Consider the following 9,346-nt stretch of genomic DNA (forward strand, 5'->3'; position numbering starts at 1 on the left):
TTTATTGTTGTGTTCAGGTTTGTTAGATGTAATACAGCATATCAATGAGTTGCCCTTGTCTAAAAATTGAGGACTTTTTTTTAAAGGGACATTATTTAAAAGAATTACTGTAATGAAAAACACATGCCAGACTGATTTATACTTCGATATTTTAGTTTATTTTTATGTCCTTACATTAATGTGCTTACCTAAAGCATGTAGAGGATAAAGACCTTTCCTATGCTTGTACCTGCTATGTTCTGTGAGGCAGCATTTCAGTTCACAGAAATAAGTTATTCTGCAGCACTAACATTCATTTTTTGAACCCAATACTGCAGTCGCTGTGACTATGGCTGTACTGCTAAATAACACCTGTTCAGGGACCATTATCTGGCCCTGAAGCAAAGTGGCCTGGCCTGATCCTGTCTACACTAGGTACCACCTGTCCTTCAGGTCTCCTTCAGGCCCGGTGTGGTACCCCTGAGGCTCTAACATATAATTATCATTGTATGAGCGTGTGCTCAAAATGTTCATGGTAATACGAAAGCACATTGCAGCTTACCAAAACAGTGCTTTTGCAGCATGAAAATTAAATTACTGTTTAATGCCTTGGGTTTGATATGCTGACATGTTTGAGGGTACTAAAGCTGCTAGTACAGTTTTAGAGAACCAAGAAGGGTGGAGGGAGCCAAGTCTCGTCATTCTTGTTCATACTGCCCTTTTGGGAATGGTTCTCAAGGGAATGGTTCTCAATGCCTCCAAACCCCAAAACTGAATCTGACCATTATGGCAGAGCATGCTAGTTGGCACAGGACAAAATCATGCCAGTGGGCTACTGAGTAATCAAGCAGTGCGGATGATCAGAGTATGAGTTTCCTTCATGACTCCCGTTATGTAGCTGGGTAGATGTGTGTTAAACACTTCCATGGCTTCCAGTGGATGAAGAATGCAGGATTTGGGCATGTATGTTTATCTGGGTACGTACATCCTCTGTTTGGTGTTCCACCTGAGATCATTAACTTGGATTTAATTATTCCTGATTTCTACTGCTGACTGAAAAGTCCCGTTTTGTCATGCTTAACCCAGGATGATGAGAAAAACACTCCTTTTTTCAGCTCTGAGTTACAGGGCTGTGCATGGTCTCGTAGACGTGCCCAATCTGTGATCCATGGCTTGGCAGGTCAGTTCATCCTACCTGTATAACATTTCCAGAGATATATTCTTTAGAGAGCCTTTGTGCCTGTCTGCCCACTGCTATGGTCTCTGCTGGGACCCCACAGCCTCCCCCAGAGTTGGTACGTGGGGCTGCAGAGGAGAGGGGTCCCTCAGCAGGCAGGGGAACTGCCAAGGCAGAGGGGATGGGTATCACTGAGGTACTGCACAGTCAACACACCCAGCTCTCTGGTAAAGATGAAGCCTTTCCAAAATTGCATGTGCTATTCAGGACTGCAATTAAGAGATTAAAAGGAAAATGAACAGTTAGCAAAGAAGGGGAAAAAATCTTTGCTCCCTCTGTTACCACACTTAATTTCTGAGGGAATACAGCTAAACTAAGTCTGACTTCTTGAGCAGATCTTCATGCATACAGCTGTTAATTTGAGATGAAGGAATGCAGTTTGTGTGAACTCCATAGCCACCTTTATTTTAATTATTTTTTTAAACTTTTCTATTAATTTGTCTTTTGAATTCACAACGTTTGTTTCATAGAACAATACGAGGACTTTCCAGTGGCCAAAAATAATATGTCTAAATTTCAGTGGATCTTAACCAAAGACCATACAGACCTGTGGATAAAGTGTCTGCCTTGTATTTCAAAGTACACAGTTCAAATTTTGTAGGTACTTGTAGCTTTATTTTTAAATTTTAATGGGCCAGATTCTCAGTTTGGGTACATCAGCAGAGCTCCACTGATGTTAGGGGAACTATGCCAAGCTGCATTAGCTTAGTATCTAGCTTCGCAACTTTTTTTCTCTTTGTATTGAATTCAGCCTTCAGTATTCATGCACTAATAATTTGTTTGAAGTCTGTAACTAAATGTTTTTTTCTTTTATTATAATTAAAAATATAGTCTGTGAATTTGTGAAAATGATTAGGCTCTGTGAAGAAAATGTTGTGGGCATAAAAAGATATTAAAGCTGGACTTCCCCGATTCAGATTTCTACTGAAGTTGATGGAAATACTGACAGAGCAGAGAATGAGCAAAATCATATGGACAGAGTCTCTTCAGTCTCTGCAAGGCAGAAGAGGTCACAATGATTTCCTTCTCTCTTTTACACTCAGACACAAGGATGTTCAGATTTAGAAGGTGACAGCAAGGTGACTTTTGCCATCAGTCTCAACACCTGCATCTTTCAAGAGCAGCCTGAGTCTACACTGAATTCCCAGATCTGCGCATTCCCTAACTGTTGACACCCATGGATTGTTTTCCCTGCTGATCCCTTTGCATTCCACTTCCTTTAATTTAATTAATTATTAATTATGAATTATTTTAATTATTAATTATTAATTATTAATTATTAATTATTAATTAAATCCTTGTATTTAATTATATTTAAAGTTTGTATCTAACAAGCAACCAATTATTATGCAGGTTCCTGTGTATTCTGGAGGGGCCGCTGCTGGGGCCAGGTTTGCTGGATGGATGAGCTGCAAACTTGAGCCTTGCTAGAGCCGTCCCTCAAGATTCAGTATGAACCTATCCACTGAGACCAAGATTTTATCTTTAGTTTTATTATGAAGCTCTGATGAGCACATTCTCCAACTAGTAAGGCCTATAACTAAAATCGTTTGCCATGAGGAGTTAGTTAGGCTAAACATCTGTCAGATGTATAAATCTTAGCATATCTGAGTGTACTTAATTACAAGAGAAGACAGAACTGAATAGAGCAGAGCTGTGGATCTGCCTGGTTAGGTAGCTAATGGCTGATCAGGGCTAAAAGGGATACATAGTGGAGTGAGTGGACATGAGAAGTCCCCTTAGGAGTCTCCAGGAGTGTTTCTTGTTAAGTCACAGTCATCTCTGCATTTTACCCCATTTTTTTCAGGTAGAAATGTAATGCAAATCTGTTTGAATAAAGATTGTGAGGTTCCATGAAGACACAGGGGGGGCAAGGCAGCAGTGCCCATGCCTTTCAGCCAGCAAACTCACTCCTCAGCCAGGCAAACCCACTGAGTCTCCCTGTGTCCGTCTTCTGAAAGTCCCTCTAATAGTCCTTTCAGTTTGGAAAATGATCACAGTTCACCAGCATAAGGAGAGGGCAGTTTCTGAGCTACATACATACAACCATAATCAAACCTTCACATGTAATTAAAATGATGATTATTTTTTACCAGGCCTATAAAAAAATCAGGCTTTGTGTTACGTGATTCCAGCACGTGTATGGGAAGCATAAGAGATTAAGACATGTAATAGTGGAAAACTTATATCACAATGTGTGATACTGAAAGGAAGATTTCTTGAGCTTTTCCTCATTTCTCTCCTTTGTTTCTCTGGCAGTGAGTTTGTGAGTTTGAATTTAGGCTTGAGATCTTATGCTTTTATTTATCATGCAAAAACTAGATATGCATCTGAAAACTAGACCTGCATCTATTATTTTTGAGAAGATTTTCATACATATTTCTATATTTCCATATATTTTTCAAATACTGTTTGACTGGTACCGCATAGGACAATGTGATTTTTCACATGGTTTATATTAGCTTAGCTCACATTTATCCAACTTCATGAACAGATTCAGTTTGTTGTAGTTGGATTAAATTTAGTGAGTACATAATCAGATAGCCATGAAAACAAGGTATTTTTAAGGCAAGAAAGCCAGATTTGTCCTCATTTACCTCCTACGGAAAGCCATTAACTTTCATGAGTAGAAGGGAGGGCAGAAATTGGCTTTGCATGCTGTGGAAATCACCGCAATGCTTTGGCCAACCCTCTTCCTCAAGCTTAACATGGTTAAGGACACACGAGATGACAAAACCAACCAAAATTTTGACAATGGATTCACTGGCTGGCAAGTTGCAAATCTTCCACTTAACCGAAGACATTGCAAAGTCCACAAAATTCCCAGAAAGCACCATACTTCTCAATAGTTGTAGAATCATTGAAGATAGGAAAGTATCAGGATATGAGAAAGTGAAGTCCATCATGACCCTCTCTCTGCAGCAGTTAGACAACGACAACGTGAAAAAAACTGCAGATAAATGCTCCAGTGCTCCAGAAGTGGTGAAGTCATGGAGGTTTTTTCCCCTCAGGATGAGTACCATCCAGGTCTCCCATACTGCAAGTAGATGAAAATGTAATAGGTAATAAAAAAAGAATGGAAACACATTTTAAAAAAGGCTCTAACTGTAAAAATTAACAAAAGAAAAAACTTTGCCTTAACATACAATGACCGCATTTCCTTCCCCTTAGGCTAGGACAAGCGCATGTGGCGTCATGGGATTTCCCATCCTCAGCTCTATGAAAGTCCCTCTGTGCAAGCACTGCTCTGTCAGTCACAACTGCTCTTTCAGGAGTGCTGTGAGAAAGGGGGGAGAGCGGCTGCAATCTGCAGCATCATTTCTAGAGCTGCCTGGGCATTTTCTGCCACAAATTGTTGTGTTTACTGATTCATTAAAACCTATTTATGGGAAAGGCTTGAATGTAATCCCCATTTGAAAAAGAAAAAAAAATCCCCTCCCTGCCTTTTCAGCTTGCTGAAATATCCTGCTCTAGGTTTCCAAAATAAGAGGTTGCCTTTGGAGGTTGTAAAAAAATCTTTCAAAACGTTTGGAGGTTTTGAAATCTAAGTAACTTCCTGTTGAAAAAGAAGTTGAAAATATCCAGAGAAAAGGCATTATCAGAATAAAATATCTTCTTTGATATCTTCTTTGATCCAACGAAAGCAGTTTTGATTGCTGATCTGTGAAAATTTTCAAAAATGTTGGTTTTCCTCCCTTTGTAGGAGGGGAAAACATTTTGAAAGCTCAAAACTTCTGACAATCAAATAAAAATGTTCTCTTACTACTCTGCTCACATCCTGAAAAGTCCCAAAAAAGGCTCCATTTAGCTGAAGATTTCTCAGTTCTGAAATTTCTCAGTACAAACAAAGATAATACAGATGTTCTGCTGTGAGTTCTCTGACTGTGAGGAGGTGCCTTTACTGGGAGACACAGTGGGCTGCAATCCCTTCTTCAGCCGTCTGTCACACCAGGAGCTTCCTATTACATGACTGAGACCATCCAAACAAAGCTCTCCCTTGCTTCACCTCTGCATTCACACAATGAACCCAGTATTTATCCCTGAAATATTGGCAGTTTCCCTGTAGATACTAAGCCATGTAAAAGGCCAGGATGTCCGCGTACTCTGCCTCATGTAGGCGGCCATCTGATGGCCACACATTTTGGTGGAAATGCCACTGTCCAAAGTTTACAGATACTGCTCTCAGATTTGATGCTGGAAGCCTTGGCTTGGTCTTTGGCGTGCTATGTTGGAAAACTGACTTTTGTTGTGCTCAGAAATGCTATGTATTCCATTACGTCGTGGCATTTGTAGTATGTCATGAACTTTAACAAGACAGACGGAACAGAGTCAGCCAGATTTCACAACTGTTTCTTGGTTTTATGTTTGTTTATTTTTTAATCTCTTTTTTCTCTCAAATCTGCCCTCAACAAAACAAAGCACTTTCATCAGGCCAAGCCTTAAAAAAAAAATACACTGGCATAGAAATATTCTTATGCTATTGGTGATTAATATGTATACAGTGTTAGTTTAGTGCCATCAAGTGACCAAAAATGTGAAACAGCACTTCTATTTTGTTTTTTTTCAGATTTTTTTTTAATCTAAGGAAAGCTGACCTGTTATCCTTTTGATATAAGTACAGGGAAATAGCTTCACAGGTTTTTGATGGTCTACTTCTAGGGCATTTCGAATAAGAATCCCAAAGTTAGCTTCAAAATTTCTGGTGTACATTAATAAATCAAGGCCTCCTCTGTTTTCTCAGGTTATAAGGGTTGAAGAACTTCACTCACCTCTCTGGCTGAAATTTTGCTGTGAAGAATTCAATAGGAGATCTCACCTAGGTGAAAACTTATGGCGGTTTTTATCGCTTGGTGGTATCCTAAGGCCCTGATAGAGGCTTTTTTTAATGAAGGACATCATAAACTGGGTGTATAAATCCTCATTTTGTTTTCTGAAATGGAGAACCTAGCTCTGTCAGAAAGAAGCATCCTAAATGGATTGAAATGGATACATCACGGAAAATGTTTAAGTTTTAGTATGTCCACTTATTATATGATCGAACATTGAATAAACAAGCATAGGTAGTGCAAACTTCTAAGAATACAGTTCTATAAATTATTTTTCCATATTTGATCTGCCTAAAATATATGTAAATTCATTTCAAAACACCCATTAGCGTAGTAGCTAAATACAAATTGAGTTTCTGATTTCTTAGGGTGGAACCAATCTCAGAAGCGCCACTCTCGGAGGTGAAGCAAGCGCGTTTTCTCCTGGGTCTGTCGTACTGATTTCCCACCAGCAGACGGAGCTGCGCATCCGCCGCCCGGCGAACGTCAGCCCTACGCCCTGGGAGAAAGGCAACGCAAACAATTTATAAAACACATTTGAGAGCGAAGGGAGAAGTTGGCAGAGGTGAGCATCCGCGGACAGGACATTGAATACAAGCATTTTAAAAAGCCCAGGTCATGCCTTGGCGAGTGTTAGGCAAGTTTCAAGAATAGTGGCCCGTCAGGGCTTGCTGTAGTCAAGAGCAGAGTGGAGTATCGCTACAAATCGTGCTTGTTACCTGGTAGTCCCAAAAGCAGAAATAATACCATAGGTGATTTTGTAAAAGTCTTTTCTTAATTGTTCACCGCATGCCCCCCTTTACAAATTAATTCCTGTATCATGTGTAGACAGTTAGCACTTGTGGCTGGAGCTTCTGATGAAATATAAGGAAGAGCAAACTTTTGTGGTGTTGCTATTTCTCAAGAGCCTGTGGTTTACAGTTGGATCTATTTTGTGAAAAGCCTGCAAGAATTGAAAGCTCTGCACATACCAATGGCTTTTAAAGTGGTTTCATGTGTTGGCTGGGAGAGTCCTAAGTGCACCGGGAGCTGTGTAATCAGTGTTCGTATATTTAGACACGATCTACATTTTAAATGCATATTTAAATGTGTGATAACTTCCTGTCTTTTCACTATACTTCCTCCTGCTTTGTTTCTCACTTCCCTATGAAGTTATAAAAATTTCTAATTTAAAAAATATTTGCTTCTTAACAAAGTTTCTTAATGTCTCTAGAAAAAGGTTGTGGAGAAAAGAGCTGTTACATATCTGGAGACATGTGACAGTGACAAGATCACAGCTAGCAGCAGAGATCAGCCAGAGAAACATCTGTACCAGTTGCAAAGAGAGATGCATTTGGTGGCGAAAACTGAAAAACATTTTTAAGAGACAAATTCACTTAAACATCACCCCTAAATTACAAGGTTTCAAATTCTGGAAAGGTTTGGATACTGCTCTAGTGATTGACTAGAGTAGAGCAGAGGAAAACTTGAATGTCAACCAAATGCCGTCAATAATTTACAGGCAGAATTTTACCTTGTCCATCATAACATTTCTTTTTGCTAATGGCATCTGCTTATGGTCTCATAACTTCATTTAGACCTTTGGGGTCTTGCTGGTTTCCTTGACTTTCTCATGGTCCAGTTGCCATCATCATCAACAACTAAGGTATCTCTATTGGTGTAATTGATTCAGTGTCGTGGACCACAATATTGTGCTACATATTATACAAATACAACCAAAAGATGCTCCCTTTCCCGAAAAATTTACTGTTTACTTACATAAAGAGGTAACAAATCCTTACAGTCAGAGGAAGGAAAATAACCAGAGTCAAAAACATCCAACTCCCAGGTACAGCCGGCTAGAAGAATGCATCCTACTTGTTGGACACAGATGTGGTGATCCATGTAGTGATGATAAACCACACTCTTGGCTTTTTTTCCTTCTGTTCCCTTCTTCCCAAACCACCACAGCTCACTGCTTAAGTTGTCAACCAAAGTGCTGCATCTTTTAATGCTTGACCATTAGAGATGCTGAGCCCACAGGCTCCTTTGAAGCAACAGATTTCAGGCTCAAAACCTCAGAAGAAGAGTAGGTGCCTTTTGCTTTAGACTTTTAAAAATTCTTAGTTCAAGTATCCCATTGCAACATATGAACTCTTTAATCTTTACCACCCAAGAATGACAAGCCAAATACTGCTTCAGTGTCTAAACCATCTTTCCAATACCCTTTTGAAAGAAGTGATCAGGTACCTTGAAGTTGAACAGCTTCTTCCATTAATGGTCTCTCCCTTTAGGAATTTTTAAAAAATGTTTAAATACTGAAAGGCATACAGCATGAGGAGCTGTTCAATTTATTTTCTGCATATTGCTGAGTGATGTAGTCCTAAGTAGCTTCTCACACCCTATTCTATTCCAATTCTTTGAACAGAAGGCTATTGAAGTCAGGCTATTATAATGAGGCAGCATTATCAAATACTGAATTTTCCTCTTTCATATCATACCAAGTGGGAACTCTATACGTGATACTGTAAAAATTACCATATGCTTATGAGTACCGAGCAGAAGTGCTAGCTTGGGTTTGGAAATTTTTCAGAGCACAAAAGAACCTAGAATTTCACCTCTGCTCCTGAATTAAAAGCAGTCCTCTCAAAATGCAAAAGACTGCTTTTCCTCTCTCCTTCTAACCAGTCAACTGATAGTGGCTATGTTTCCACCACAATTAAAAGCACAGCTTACAAAGCAGCTATAAGAGCAGTGTGCTTTATGTCTGGTGAACTTTCCCTCTGCAATGGTGCCTGGTGGACAGCCTGTTCAGGCATGCCTGATCATTGTAACTCATGAGATCAGCACGGCCACAGAGATTTTGACATGCTTAAAGTGTGCTGGAAGTTACTCCTGCATGTGTACGATATGGCAATAAGTGACTTTAATATTTGGGGCAACTTTGGGGTTGCTGTTAACAAATAATGTAACATAATACATGACTTTGCTTTGAAAAACAGCTCCTGGCACACGGCTCACTTTACCCAGCTGTAGTTACCTTAAAACTGAATGTTTAATTTAAGGCAGTCATCTGGACTCTCTTCACAGTGAATGGAGATCCTACAGGAAGCAATTCATTCTCCTTAGGTTTGAAGTCTGAGATAAGAATGGTGAATCACCAATCCTTCTCCATGATGTACAGTAGAAACATGGAAGACTATCTCAGACTAGATGCTTAACTTACATATTTGGCTAAATTTAGGTGAGAAGAATCCGTACTTAGTGCCTGAAGTACAGTTATTTCCTGAAGAAATTCTGTTCTAAACAATCGCTCTGAATAGAA

The sequence above is a fragment of the Nipponia nippon genome, unplaced genomic scaffold, assembly GCF_047370975.1.
Source record: "Nipponia nippon isolate SJK-2023a ecotype South Korea unplaced genomic scaffold, ASM4737097v1 scaffold_1, whole genome shotgun sequence".
NCBI lineage: Eukaryota > Metazoa > Chordata > Aves > Pelecaniformes > Threskiornithidae > Nipponia > Nipponia nippon.